The sequence below is a fragment of the Meriones unguiculatus genome, chromosome 16 (assembly GCF_030254825.1).
Source record: "Meriones unguiculatus strain TT.TT164.6M chromosome 16, Bangor_MerUng_6.1, whole genome shotgun sequence".
In the NCBI taxonomy this organism is placed as follows: domain Eukaryota; kingdom Metazoa; phylum Chordata; class Mammalia; order Rodentia; family Muridae; genus Meriones; species Meriones unguiculatus.
In genome coordinates, this window is record NC_083363.1 from 57,603,130 (window position 1) to 57,617,295 (window position 14,166).

The 14,166-nt window shown below is 43.0% G+C and overlaps 1 long non-coding RNA gene across 1 annotated transcript; it reads right to left on the reverse strand.

The window, feature by feature from the left end:
• Nucleotides 1-456: 456 nt before the first annotated feature.
• On the reverse strand, nucleotides 457-7,703 carry LOC132648246 (uncharacterized). Its single transcript, XR_009586617.1, has 2 exons — nucleotides 7,524-7,703; nucleotides 457-1,267 (listed from the first exon to the last, which is right to left on the reverse strand). It is a non-coding gene; the product is annotated as an uncharacterized LOC132648246 (long non-coding RNA).
• Nucleotides 7,704-14,166: the final 6,463 nt, after the last annotated feature.

The following is a 14,166-nucleotide window of genomic DNA, read 5'->3' on the forward strand; positions in this document are numbered from 1 at the left end:
AAACTCTATACCAGTGTGCCAAAAATCAATAAAAGAATGTGGCTTACAAGTATGTGTGAGCCAGGACAGCACACCATGACCTGCATCATGTAAAAACCAAGGGGAACATCTTACCCTGAGCACACGACTTAGCAGAAAGGAGCAGAGCGCCGGGGCCGTCACAGTGCTGCTGAATCATGTCAGAACAGCGCTAGTTTCTCGATCCTGCTTCCCATCCCCACCACAGCAGCTTTACGATGCTGGGCTAAAGATTAACTTAAATGAGGAACTTGGCCATGGGTTAAACGGAGACATGGTATGCGCTCAATAATGTTTCACATCTTTTTTTAAATTTTATTTTAGATATATTTATTTTTTAGGTATGAGTGTTTGCCTGCATGTGTGCCTGGTGACGGTGGGGGTCAGAGGAGGGTGCTGGATCCCCTCTGGAGCTGGAGTTATGTATGGCTGTGAGCCATCTGAGGACTAGGAACAAAATCCAGGTCCTCTGCAAGAGCAACAAGGGCTCTTAACCTCTGAGCCATCTTTCCAGCCCAGTTTTGATTCTTCTGAGACAGAATCAAGCGGACTCCGAATTCACTCTGAAGCCAAAGATGATCTCGAATTCCTGACTCTCCTTCCTCCATCTCCCACGTGCCAGGCCTGTGTGCGAGCATGGCCAGCTCCAATTATTGCCTTTCTTGTTTGAGAAATTCTGTTTGTTTCCTTCACAAAGCTGGCTGGCCAGTTTTGACTGGATCTGCCTCATGTTTCTGCTAGCCCGATTTCTGTCCTTCCACCCTGAAATAGCTTTATTTTCTGTCTCACAGCTGGGAAGCCCCACATGGGAACGGCTTTCACGGATGATCCTACCACCATTTCTGAGGGCTCGCACATGTTCAGTGACCTTCGCATCGTGAACTCCAGTTCCTCACAACTTCACCCCAGCAAATTCCTTAAGGACAGGGTTTAACATTCACCCCCCCCCACACACACACACAGAGGCAACTTCAGCTTAATTCTTACAATATCCAGGTGTTCTACCATGTCAGAGCAATTTGGCTTGAGGTTTCTAAGTCTGAAAGATTCCTCTGAAGTCTGGAACTGATCACACATCACATCAGGCCAGACGCCCTCCGTGGAAGAAACGTTCTGTATTCACTCATGTTTTACACCTTTCCTACTGATTGGGTCCTCTGCAGCACAATCCGCAGCTTCTTTTTCTTGCAAAGTCATTAAGACCTATTAGTGGATCGAGGTGAGTGCGTGACGCGTGAGCGGGGTTCACCTGAAAGAAAGAACAGGGATGAGAAAGAAAGGAAGATTAAATACAAGCTAGAAAGTCTGTCCACTGATTGGAACCCCAGTGAAGTGTTACTTCCCAACTTCAGAGATTCCTAATCCTCCATGACATAACTGTGTGTTTCCTTTGTGGTCTTTATGGGGATTATAGCATACATGTGACATTTTCTTCACAGTCTTGCAACGTTTTGCCACTTCAAATGAAACTTAGATGTCTTACAGTCAGTCACGTGGGTCTCTTTAGCCCTCTTCTCATTGGCTTACATGTGTTATGTAATTTATATTTACACATATCAAAACTCCCTGATGTTACAATTATTGGTCTCCACATCAGACAGAGATCTTACACAGATTTACCGTTTTCTCTATTCACCATTACCGTTCCTGTTCTCTTTCATTCACACATGTGTCTGTGTGTCTACGTGTGCATGGTATGTACTTCCTATGTGCGTGTGTGCATGTATGTGGGTGTGTATGTGAGGAGGTGCATGTATATTTGTGTGCACGTGTGTGAGGAGGCCCAATGCTAATGTTAGGTGTCTTTTTTGATCACACATTATTTATTGATAAAGGTCCCTCACTGAACTTGGAGCTTGCTGACTACAGATAGCCTAGTTAGCTGGCCTGCCTTAGGGATACCCTCTCTTTGTCTCCCAAATTCAGAGATTACCATGTAGCTACCATGCCTACCCAGAACAAGGGTATGGGGGATTTGAACTCCAATCCTCACACTTGCACACTTTATCCACTTAGCCATCTCCCCAGGTTCTGTTCACTTTCATTAAGTCCTAATTTTTCCTTGAAGAAATCTCTTCAGCATCCATTTCGGAGTGGCTCTATTTCTTCAGCATCCATTCCAAAGCGGATCTACTACTGATGAATCCTTAGTTTCCTTTCAGCCAAGAATATCTTTGTTTTGTGTGGATTCCTGCTGGGTAACTTCTGGGTTTGTAATTATATTCATTCTTTGGGGACCTTAAACATAATGTTCCTGTTTCCACGAGAAATTTACATTCATAAAAATAATAGTTCCCCTGCAGCGTTATGTTGGATTTCTTTTCTCTGAAAGCATTAATGATCTTTGATTTTATCAGCTTGAGTGTAATGTGTCTGGGAATGGTACTTTCAACAGTTTTAATGAGATAGACGCTGATACCATACCATCCACACGGTTAATACATTTCAGCAGATTCTCATACATTCACATTATACAGCCATCATCACTATTGACTTCAGGAAACTTTTAGTCCTCCACAAAGAAGCCCTTCTCCTTGGGCTATTATCTATCCTCCCACTCACACAATGTCCTCCTTCACTTACTGCAGACAATGATGAACATACATCTCTATACAATTTGCTGTTCCCGAAGTTTCGTACAAATAAAATTATACAAAATGTGCCTCTTTATAACTGGCTTCCTTAACTTAACATATTGTTTTCAAGGTTGGTCCATAGATTGGCAAGTATCAGCAGAACTTTCTTCTCAGGCTGTCAAGCAAAGTTCCCTTTTATGAATCCGTGGGCAACAGAGAAGAAATATACAGTCTTTTCTATTGCAGGGTTAAGTGAGACAGAACATTAGAAGCTGCGTGGCAGAAATTCCAGTGCCTCCAGGGTCAGAACTTACTGATAATAAGATACATGCTCAAGGTTGCACTTTGCTCTCAAAGGTTGCACTTTGCTTCTAGGCTATGCCCTGAGCATAAGCACATAAGGTCAAGCTCTGACCACTTAGAGTGACACACAGGGGGCCCCTTTGTGCTAGGAAAAAACCCAGCAGGACCCTCCTGCCCCCTGCACTTGCCTTCTTGATGGGATGGGGATTGTGCACCCTTAGGTCAAAGTAAAGCTCTCGTGCCTCACAGGTTGTGGACTGTAGGGCCATCTTCCTGGGACTCCAAATATGCCACGTGTCACCCAGCCATTCATGAAGTCTTGCATGTTTGATTATTTCCTCTTTTTTTATTTTTTTTTATTTTTTTATCAGTTACATTTTATTAACTCTGTATCCCAGCCGTGTCCCGATCCCTCATTCCCTCCCAGTCCCTCCCTCCCTCCCTCATCTCCACCGTGCCCCTTTCCAAGTCCACTGATAGGGGGGACCTCCTCCCCATTCATCTGATCCTGTTTTATCAGGTATCTTCAGGACTGGCTGCAAAGCCCTCCTCTGTGGCCTAACAGGACTGCTCCTCCCTTCGGGGGTGGGGAGACCAAAGAGCCAGTCATTGAGTTCCTGTTAGAAATAGTCCCTGTTCCCCTCACTTTGGGAAACCAATTGGTTACTGAGCTACCACAGGCTACATCTGAGTGGAGGTTCTAGGTTATATCCATACATGGTCCTTGGTTGAATGTCAGTCTCAGAAAAGACCCTGTGCCCAGATATATTTGGTCCTTGTGGAGCTCCTATCCTTTCCCCATCAGACTAACTCCCCTTCTTTCTTATGATTCCCTGTACTCTGCCAAAGGTTTGGTCATGAGTCTTTGCTTTGAAAACACTGCTAGTTAGAGTCTTTCAGATGCGCTCAGTAGACTCCTGTCATACATTCAGTGCACATCCCATCTGTCTTTCTAAACGAGGATTGATCATCTTACCCCATGTCTGCTCAATTGATTATCTTTTTTAGGTGTATAGATTTCATTATGTTTATCATATCTTATAGGTCTATATAAGTGAGTATATCCCATGTTTGTCTTTCTCCTTCTGGGATATTTCACTCAGAATGATCTTTTCTAGATCCCACCATTTGCCTGCAAATTTCATGTTTTCCTCCTTTTTGATTGCTGAGTAGTATTCCATTGTATAAAATACCACAATTTCTGTACCCATTCCACCGTTGATGGACATCTGGGTTGTTTCCAGGTTCTGGCTATTACAAATAGAACTGCTATAAACATGGTTGAGCAAGTGTCCTCTTTTTTACTGGGACAATTAATGTTGCTCAGCACACCCACGCTCAGGTGTTTGTAAGTGTGCTCCTACGCTTTTCGTCTCCCTTGGGTTTGTATCTAGTCGTGACAGTGGGGAATATGACTCAAACGACACTCTGCAGTTTAGGTGTGCCGAACTACAGGGCTAATTCTCAAGTCAGCTGCTGTACATTCAAACTGTTTGTCGTGACAAACCTTTCCTTCCTTGAGTTGTTTCTGTCTGGTGCTTTGTCTCATAACAGGAAACATAACTAGCATAACTTGTGTCCCTCAGATAATTCTCTTAAGCATTCCTTTCAGGATCTTGTCTGTCAGTTGTTTGTATTGTTCTTCTCAGAGGCAGCCATTGAAGCCATCCACCTATTTTTCAAGTTGATTTTTCTTTTGTTGTTAAATTGTAATTGTTCTTTAGTAGATATAAGATTTTCCCGTTCTGTTGCTTGTCTTTTTCATCTGTGATGATGTCCCCTAATGTGCAATTTTTTTATTTGATGAAATTCGGTATATGTGTGTCTGTATATCTGCTTCTTTTTGGTTTCTTTTAGTTTGGGGGGGGGAGTCTTGGTTGTTGTTGCTTTGTTTTGTCTCTATTCATTTTGCTTTGTTATACTGAAAAAAAAAATGCTTAATCTAAGTTTATAAAAATTCAAACCCTTTTCTTTCTCCACTATAAACCTAACAATTTTATGTAAAATACAATGGAGAATGGGGGGCTTAGGCAAAATGACAATGAGTTCAAGGCCAGGCTGGAATGCGTGCTGAGACCCTAACTATCTCTTTAATAGACAAGGCTATTTTAGTTGTAACTCTTACATGTGTCTCTGTCATTTAGCTGATTTTAATGTGACAAGCAGAGGCGAGTTGACTTCATTCTTTTTGTGATAATAATACTCTGCATTCAGCCTGGTTGGTTTTACTGAGATGATGATGATGATGAATGATGGTGAGGACAATGATGATAGACCTTTATTGGCAGGTGCTTACAGTTTGTTGACTTTGAGAGGGAAAGTCAAGTTGTAAACTTTTATTACAAATTAAAAGTGAAATTCTTAACAATCTCAATTTAACCGGTTCTGCAATAATTTAAAAACTTGTAAAGTTGTACTAAGAAAAGTAAGGCTTTTAGAGAAACATGTTTGGTGTTACCAAAAGGAGATATCTTTAGGTAAAAATAAACAAATAAGCAAAACCTCATGCTGTATAGGCAATGCAGATTGTCCTACCGTTTCTGGAAAACTGCCCAAAAGGCAAGTGCTTCGGGGCCTCAGCACCAGCCTTCTGTTAATTTCTTGTTGCTGGAATGTCATACCCATTACTTCCTGTGGTATGATCAAGCCAGATGATAGCAGAGGGGTAAGCCTGCATTTACCAAGTCCCCATGCTGCTCAGCCTCCCTCAGGGACAAACTCACAACTTCTGTCTCAGGGCCATCTTGTGGAATCTCTGGGCTTCCGTGTCAGTAACTGAAGTTGTAATGGCTGCAGAGTTGAGTTGGCTATAGCCTTTGCTCTCAACACCTTGTTTTTCTTTGTCCTCTTCATTGCCATCCTCTCTAGGCTCCTTTGAGAAGAAGGCCCCAGCACGTTGCCTTGCTCTTCCACCTTGCTATACTGTACCCAAGATTTCTCCTTTCACAGGAGGAATAAGATTGTATCAAGGTCCGTAGGGTATCTGCAAGCAATCAAGTGGGAATTCTAGCCTATGGCTGGACCATTTTCAGCCCTCAGGAGCCCTCTCTGACCACTCATCCACCCCAACTCTCACTGTTCTGGTAAGCCTGCTTGCACCGTGCAGAGCGCCCCTTCTACAGGTTGAACCTTCAATGGTCAGGGCTGCCTGTGTGCACAGTGCCTTGGTCTGGAACTACTCCAGAGCTTGCAGCATTGGCTGCCTCCATTTTCTCCTTCAAGAACTTCAAACTCCACAATCGCCCCCATCTCCTGCACTGGGAAGTGCTTCCTGGAGTTTTATGCTTTGCAACAGCAGTCTGCAGTACCCTTAGATCTTCCTTGGTTTCGACGAGATCGCTATCAGTTTCTTACAACATACCATTTTACTATTCTCAAAACCTTCCTTGTGATAATCCTCTTGTCTGGTCAGATGGGTGAGGCCTGCAGTTTGGTGTTCCTGGCACCAGGGGCAGGGGTGGCTGTTCATGGCTAAGGTGAGGGTTCCTGGGGCTGCACCTGGATTCTTAAATTTGTAAATGGATGCTGTTCATCAAGGGTAGAAGCTTTCAACTATTACCTCCCCAGATTTTCAGTCTTGCACTCTCTTCTCTTTCACAGACATGGATTACACGAATATCTGACTTTCCACATTGTCTCCACCGATCCCCCAGATCTGTTTGTTTTATTTAATTGGTTGATTGATTTTTGTATATATGTATGTGTGGTACATATCTGCATATGTGTTTGTGAGCAAGTGTAGAGCCATGCAAGTGTGCACATGCATCGTATTAGAGGTCACTGACTAGTGTATTTATCAGTTTACCTCTGCCTTTTTTTTTTTTTTTTGAGGCAGGGTTTCTCACATAGCCTGGAGTTTACCAGTTCAGTGAGACTAGTTGGGCAGCAAGCTCTAGGAACCCACCTGTCTCCAGCACAAATGCATGTCTCCATGCCCAACTCAGAGCTTCATGCTTGTGTGATACCTGCTAAGCCATCTCACCAGCCACATTTGTGTCACTTCACTCCCTAATTTCACCTCGAATCATTCCCCTTCCACTGTCCTCAAGTCCACTGAACTTGTGTTCATTCTGAACCTCAGGCCCCTCCATTCAGCTAAGTCAACCTAGCAATTTTGCCAGCTTCAGACACTACATAACCTAAAATTCAAATTGGGCATCTGAGTTTCCTTTCCAGGTGCTTTGACGCCCCCCCCCCCCCCAAAGCCACAGGGAAGAAAGAGTTTTCTCTGGCTCACAGCTTCCGGTTACAGTCCATTGTAGCATGGAAGTCACATGGAACTTGAAACAGTCATCACATCCACAGTGAAGAGCCGAGAAAGGATAAATGCATCTGTGCTTTTCAGGATGCAGCTCATGTTCTCCTTTTTAACGTGGTCCAGGGCCTACAGCTGGGTAACCGAGCTGCCCATTATTAGGCTGGGTCTAACGTATTCTATACCATCCCCACATACATGTCCATAAGCCAACCAAATCTAGACTGTAATTCCCCCAGATTTTTGTCTAATTGATAACATGAACCATTACAGGTTCTGTCTTTATGATTTTCATTTTGTCCCTGAGAACTACTCTAACTTCAAGTGTTTTAAAAATGACACCCCCACCTCCACCCCACCCCTGCACACACCTTGTTTCATGTGTCATTATCACAGTGGTGTCTTCATGGTCAAGCTGCGAATTCCAATCTCCTCATTATCTCGAGCTAGGCCTTTGTTGATTGCATTGATTGCTCTTGATTGATTGTCCTTGAGAATCGGCCCCATTTGCTGAAAAGTCTACAATTTCAGATCATGCTGAACACTTCTGGGTCATGGTATTATTCTCTGAGGAATCTTGGTTTTCTGCTGGCTTTAATAAGTGAGCCATTGGTGAAGGGATGGATTTCAGGACTTATTGCCTGGGTGGTCAGCCGGTGCGGGGTCAGTTTCCCCAGCCTTGCTGTGCTGCCCAGTTTACATTCCACTCATACCATTCAAGCTTTGCTCTGGGACTGTTGGTAAGTTTGGTGGAGTCCACCCGCTGCAGCAGAGAACTCACTCTACTCTCCCGTCTCTGTTCCTCCAAAGGAGTTTGCCTCCTCAGGCATCTTCCTGGATCCTCTGCCCAGAGGGATTCCATCTTCGGGTTTTTAACTTCAGAGTATAAACCTCAGTATAAAGAGCTTAAAGTTCACATGGGGCTTGAGGCTGGTGACTCCATGGAGCTCATTGGCTGGTCATTCTACCTCAGTCAGTGAACTCTAGGCTCAGTGGGACACCCTGTCTCAATAAGATGCCGAACAATGATCTCTGACCTCCAAGTTCACACACACACACAAATATCACAAATATATATGTTACTTGTGCACATAGAATCCATCTCAGACCTTCCCCACAGGCTCACTTGTTATAAAACTATTTTTGTGCATTTATGTTTCTTTGTTTTCCTATTGGAGCCTTGTGTACTCATGCCAACTCCACTGTAATGCATTAATGGATAGTATTGATGGTTAATCAAGGCCAGGAGAGAAAAGATAGAGCAGTTGAAACCCTTATGAGAATGTTAATACCCCCTGCCTATATGATGCTTTTTTTTTTTTTTATTATTCTATCTTTTGTCCCAAAAGAGAGACTTCTTTCAGAATCTTGTTTTGTTTTGATGTTTTGTTTTGGGGTGTGTGTGTGTGTGTGTGTGTGTGTGTGTTCTCCAGTAGAGCCCCAAGGTCAAAGATTTGAGGCATCCTCAATTGATCTCCATTCTATTTTTGTGATCGGGTCTCTCTCTGAACCTGGGCCTTCCCATGTGGTAGAAGGGTCTGTGTGGTGAGCTACCAACCCTCAGCATCCTGGCACTAGCACTAGGGTTAGCAGTGTGCACAATCCCACAGAACTCTCACAAGGAAGGAGCTTTCCTGACACATCTATGTCCTCAGCTCCTGTTGGAGTTTCTGTGGGTAAAAGCTGGGAATTAAAAGACAGGAAAAAGACTCAGACTCCCGTGGCTGCCATATTGTTTTCCTTCTTCTCCACAAGCTGGTGGCTTGGGTATACACATGAATACACATGTGGAGGTCAAAGAACAATTTGGAGAAGTAGTTCTATCCCTCCACCATTTGAGGCCCAGAAGTCAAACTCAAGTTCTAAGACTGGGCAGCCAGGACCTTTTCCCACTGAACCATCTTGACACCCATTTTAAGGCTCCGTTAGTATGATCTTCCCAGTGGTCTGGCCTGGCACCCGTCTCCATCTTGAAGCAGCACTTGCCTGGGAGGATTTTGTTCCTAATTTGATGCTAAATTTTCAGTATTTAGAAAAACATCAGGTACACAGTGAGCCCTTAATAAATATTTATTGAGTAAATGAATTTTCACACATCGTGGTTTTTCTGCCTTTTAGATTTTACTTAGGATAATTTCCTAGAAGTTAAATTATAGGCCAAAAGATATAATTATCCTTTTAGGCTGTATTCATGTTGTCAAATTCTTTCCACACCTGTTCCACTCCACACTAATGTCAGAGAGCGCCTGTCTCATCAAAATAAAGTGGAATTAAAAACATTTTCTAATTTATAGGTGAAAATGCTGGGTCTTAATATTTTTAAGCTCTATCCAAGTCTTAACAATTATTCTTACATTTACTAATGGACACATGTGGAAGTCAGAGGACAACTGGAGCAGTCGATTCTCTTCTACCTCGTGTGTCCTCACATCTTCAGGGATGGCAGAAAATGCCTTTCCCTGCTGACCCACCTCACCAGCCCCTATACCCAGTTTCTAACCCCTGACTCCCAGAATCTTCTAACAAAATCTTAATGACCAGAGGAGGGTGTCTGAGTGCTCTGTGCATTCAAGGCTCTGTGTGCAAATGCAGCTCTCCTGGAGGTCATATGACTGGGCAATATAACGCTAAATTATGAGTAACTCCTCTCCAAAACAAACCCAATCCTCCCACTTTCTTAACATCTCCCGTACACATGTGTTAGAATCTCCTTGGAAATAATTAACATTACTTTTCACTTAGAAAATTTCGTGTTCCCACAATTATCCCATGGAAATCAAGCTTAATAATTTCAAGAATCGTGGAGAAGGAGCCAAATGATAGTTCAGTGGTTAAAGGCATTGGCAGTTCTTGCAGGGAATCCGGGTTCAGGTCTCAGCACTCACATCAGGTGTAACACCTGTAACTCCAGTTCAGGGAAACCAGTGCCCTCTCCTGAGCCACACAGGCACTACACACATGTGGTCTACAACAAACAAACAGGCACACAAACATAAGTACAAAAAGTTTTACATGTTTCTAAATGATACCTGGAAAAGCATGGAAAGGTCGAAAGTCAAAGATGGCAAAACCCTTAGATCATCTTTTAAGCTGAAGCCATTACCTTTCATTATTACGACATCTTTACATTGTCCTTTCTGTTATATTCAAATTTTTGTTTAGCTAGCTATATTGTGTATGTGGGGATGTGCTCATAGACATGCATGCAAGTGTGTGTGCATTACTAGAAATGAACAATGGCTTCATGTATGCTTAATCCATTCTATAGCATTGAGCTCTCTATCCCTAGTCCCGTTACCTTAAAGCCTTGAATGGAGGAAGAAAACCCAACACCAGAATCCTCGTGTCCCATGTGACCTGAGCAGGCCCATGCACTCAGACTCAGATTCCATGATCCAGAAGACATTTGATCAAGAACACTGCAGAAGTAACATTTTAAGCCTACTCCCTTTGCAGAACACATTCCCTCCCCTAAATTTGCATCCTCTCACTAAAGAAGTACAGAGAAAGCTGTCTTTTTAAGGAATTCATAGCTTAACCCCCAAAGAAAATGTGAAAAATGGGAGTGGAGAGAGAGAAAGCTTCGTCAGTAAAATACATGCTACATGACCATGATGATCTGGGCTCAACCCTCAGAACCCAGGGTAAGAGGCAAGCATGGTAACATGTATCATAATCCCAACATTGGTAAGGCAGAGACAAATACATCCCTGGAGCTTGCTGGCCAGCTATCCCATCTAAATCAGTGAATTCAGGCCAGTGTCTCAAAAAAAATTTTTTTTAAAGTAGAGGGTAACTGAGAAACAACATTGAAATTAACCCCTGGACTACACACACACACACACACACACACACAAATGCATACACATGCACACAGAGGTACATAGACACATAAACACAAACATAGATACACAGACATACTATAAAGACACACAGATATACAGAGACATTCACATGCGCAGACACACAAACACATATATGCACATGCACACACAGACATACATGTGCACACATATGTTAATATACATACCTAAACACATGCATGCATGGAAAATGTAAAAGCCAGAAAAAGTAACCAGAGAGGTTCTACCCTTTACAGACCTTTTCCCTCTGGAAGACTTGCTTGATCTACCTAACTCCTTCAATGGTTCCTCAGCTGTATTCTTGGTCTGGGTAGTTCAACCTATGCTACTTACAGGATGTGGAAACAATGAACACAACGCTTCCCTTTATCAAAAAAACAAAAAAAAAAAGCATGTTCCGTCTCTGTCTTCAGGAAGCCCCTCCAACAGTTCTCAAGTTGAGCAAGTATCGGACAGAAGTGTTCTCTGTGAGCACTAGGGACCCCCTCAATCAGTGCTGAGGGAGTACGTACAAATACGCAACAACCCTGCAGTGTCTCTCAACAGCAACCAAGAGCAGACACCCCCAACTTTACCTCCTCCCTCTCCTCAGCCGTTGACTCATCACACTGACTCACATGCTGGGCCAGAAACCAGCCACAGGGGCTTGTCTGCTTAGTCCGCTGTGTCAGACTGGAAGGGAACTACGCAAAGTGGGAAGCATGGTGACTTGTATGTTGAGGCTAAAAAGGACATGCTAGCTGTCTACAGAGTGCAGAGTACACAGGAAAGCAACTAGGGTACTGCTTCACCACAGAGGCTACAGTTGATCCATCTCTATCATCTGTATATGCCTGTCTATCTATCTTGTCTATGATCTAGTTATAATCTATCATCCACCTACCTATCATCTAGTTATCAACCTATAGTATATCCGCAATCTGTCCATTTATCTATCCTCTATCATCTACCAGTCCATCTATGTTGTGTGACACTACTCCTAGTGTTGGGTGGGGTGGAGGCTGAGAACACTCACTTCAGATACGGAAGCTTAAGATGAAAGCTTTATTTTCTGAGCTCAGGGAGGCGGCCGGTTTCAGCATCTGAACGGTGTCCTTGAGGGGAAGCTGTACTGCATATTTAAAGGGTGAAACCATAGAGCAAGAGTGAGTAGGGCAGTCTGTAGCATTGTCCAACCATATTTTGACATTGGGGTTAAGGAAGGGAGTTTCCATCAGTCAGGAGAGCAGTAGGTCCCTGGGCCTGAGACCATGAACTTGTTTGACCCTGCCAGCAAGATGGAGAAGTTGTCCTTGAGGTGTCTGACTCAAACAACTATTTCCTTACAACAGAAGCTATTCAGCTATTGGAAATCTCCAGATTCCCTAGGTCCGGGGACCCTGAATTTAGTTTCTCTTTATGTTTAAATGGAGTCTGAAAACGGAAATGATAGTAACCAGAATTATGGTGGATATTATATCTTGTTTTGTTTTTTGTTTGTTTTCCTGTTCCCAACATCAGGGAGATGTGAACAAACATCTGCTTACCTCAGGTAAGGAAATGATGGAAGGCCAAAGTATCATAGCACCAAATTCCAATGTGGTGAAGCAATGTGTTTTATTGGAGTTTCTTACAGGAATATGGGTGAAATGTTACTTATAGGAATATAAATGACTTAAGACATCACCAGAGGTCAAACCATGCATGAGTGACAACTCACAAAAGCTGGAAGCCTGGAGCACACTGCAGATCCCTCAGGCAGCTCAGCAGGTTGGAAGGTGTCTTTTCCTGATATCTCGGTTGGTCTGAGACTCTGCCAGGCAGCTCAGCTGGTCTTCTTTGCTTCTTCTGCACTACTTGGCTGCTTTCTGTTTGTTCTAGGCTGCTTGGTCTGAGCCTCATCATGTGAGAGTGACTGTCAGCAATCTTTACTGTTTACTCTTGGGTTAGGAGGTGACTAGCGAATCTGGTCAGTTTCAGGGACTTCCTGAAGCTATTTTGAGTTAATTACTTCCTGTCTTAACGGGCTTCTCTGTCGAGAACGAGAGCGTTTAACCTTGCCTTAGAATACCCTGATGTTATAGCTCCCTGTAAAGCCTGTCTTAGGATAGCCAGATGTTTCACCACCCTTTTCAAGTCCTGTATGGTAAAAAAAAAATTTTCCTCCAAGGTAGAAGGTTTTATCCTCAGAGAAAACTGCCACACAAGAATTTCTCACCTATCTCCCTACCTATCATCTATCATCTATCTATTATCTATCCATCTATCAACTTTCGGTTTACATATCTTCTATTTATCTGTTTATATATTTTCTATTTATCTATTATATAGCTATAAATGATCTGTCAATTGCCTATCATCTATCACCTATCCTATTATCTATCTATATCATCTGTCTGTCCATCTACATCTATCACCTATATATTATCTATCCCTTATAGATTATATATTGTTCATCTATTTACCTATCTTTCCACCCATCATCTATCCATCTATCATTTATCTGTTCATCTATAAACTATTAACCTAGATGTCCAAGGATTTTGCAAACTTTGGAGCATACACCCAATGGTTCAGAATAATGCGGCATTGAATACATTTGTTCGTGCTTTGTATCCACATTTTAAGAGACACTTGGCCACTGGGATAAATTTTGTGGTAAACCACTAACACTCAAGAAAGGGGAAAAGTCATGACTCTTCCCACAGGTCCTCCTCAGTCTTCGACAAAATTAAAGAGACAATGAGAAAAGGGGTCAGGTTCTTTGGAGACTATGACTGTTACTAAAAAGGCTCACTATGCTTTAAACAGCATGCAAGTGGCTGTAGCTTCTAGTATCTCTTATGGTAACAACCCCACACTGGGCAGACTATTTGAGTTTCTCAAAGGTTTCTAGAAGTTGGGGGCCGTCCTACCAACGTTGAACATGGAGCTTAATGTACTCGGGAGGAAATGATGTTGTCTAGTGGTGAGGTGCCCTCCGTCCTTGCCTGTGTTATAGAACCCAATGCCTGGCTTAACGAGCAGCGCGAGGGACTCATTTGTTTGGATACCAGAATGCAGAAAACTAGGAGGACTGTGGGGTGAAGTCGGTGTAAAACAAGTCAGAAGCTCAGGGCTGGTATGTTATACTTGCTGTGCCCACAGGCATCAGTTAGTGGGGCCTTCTTGC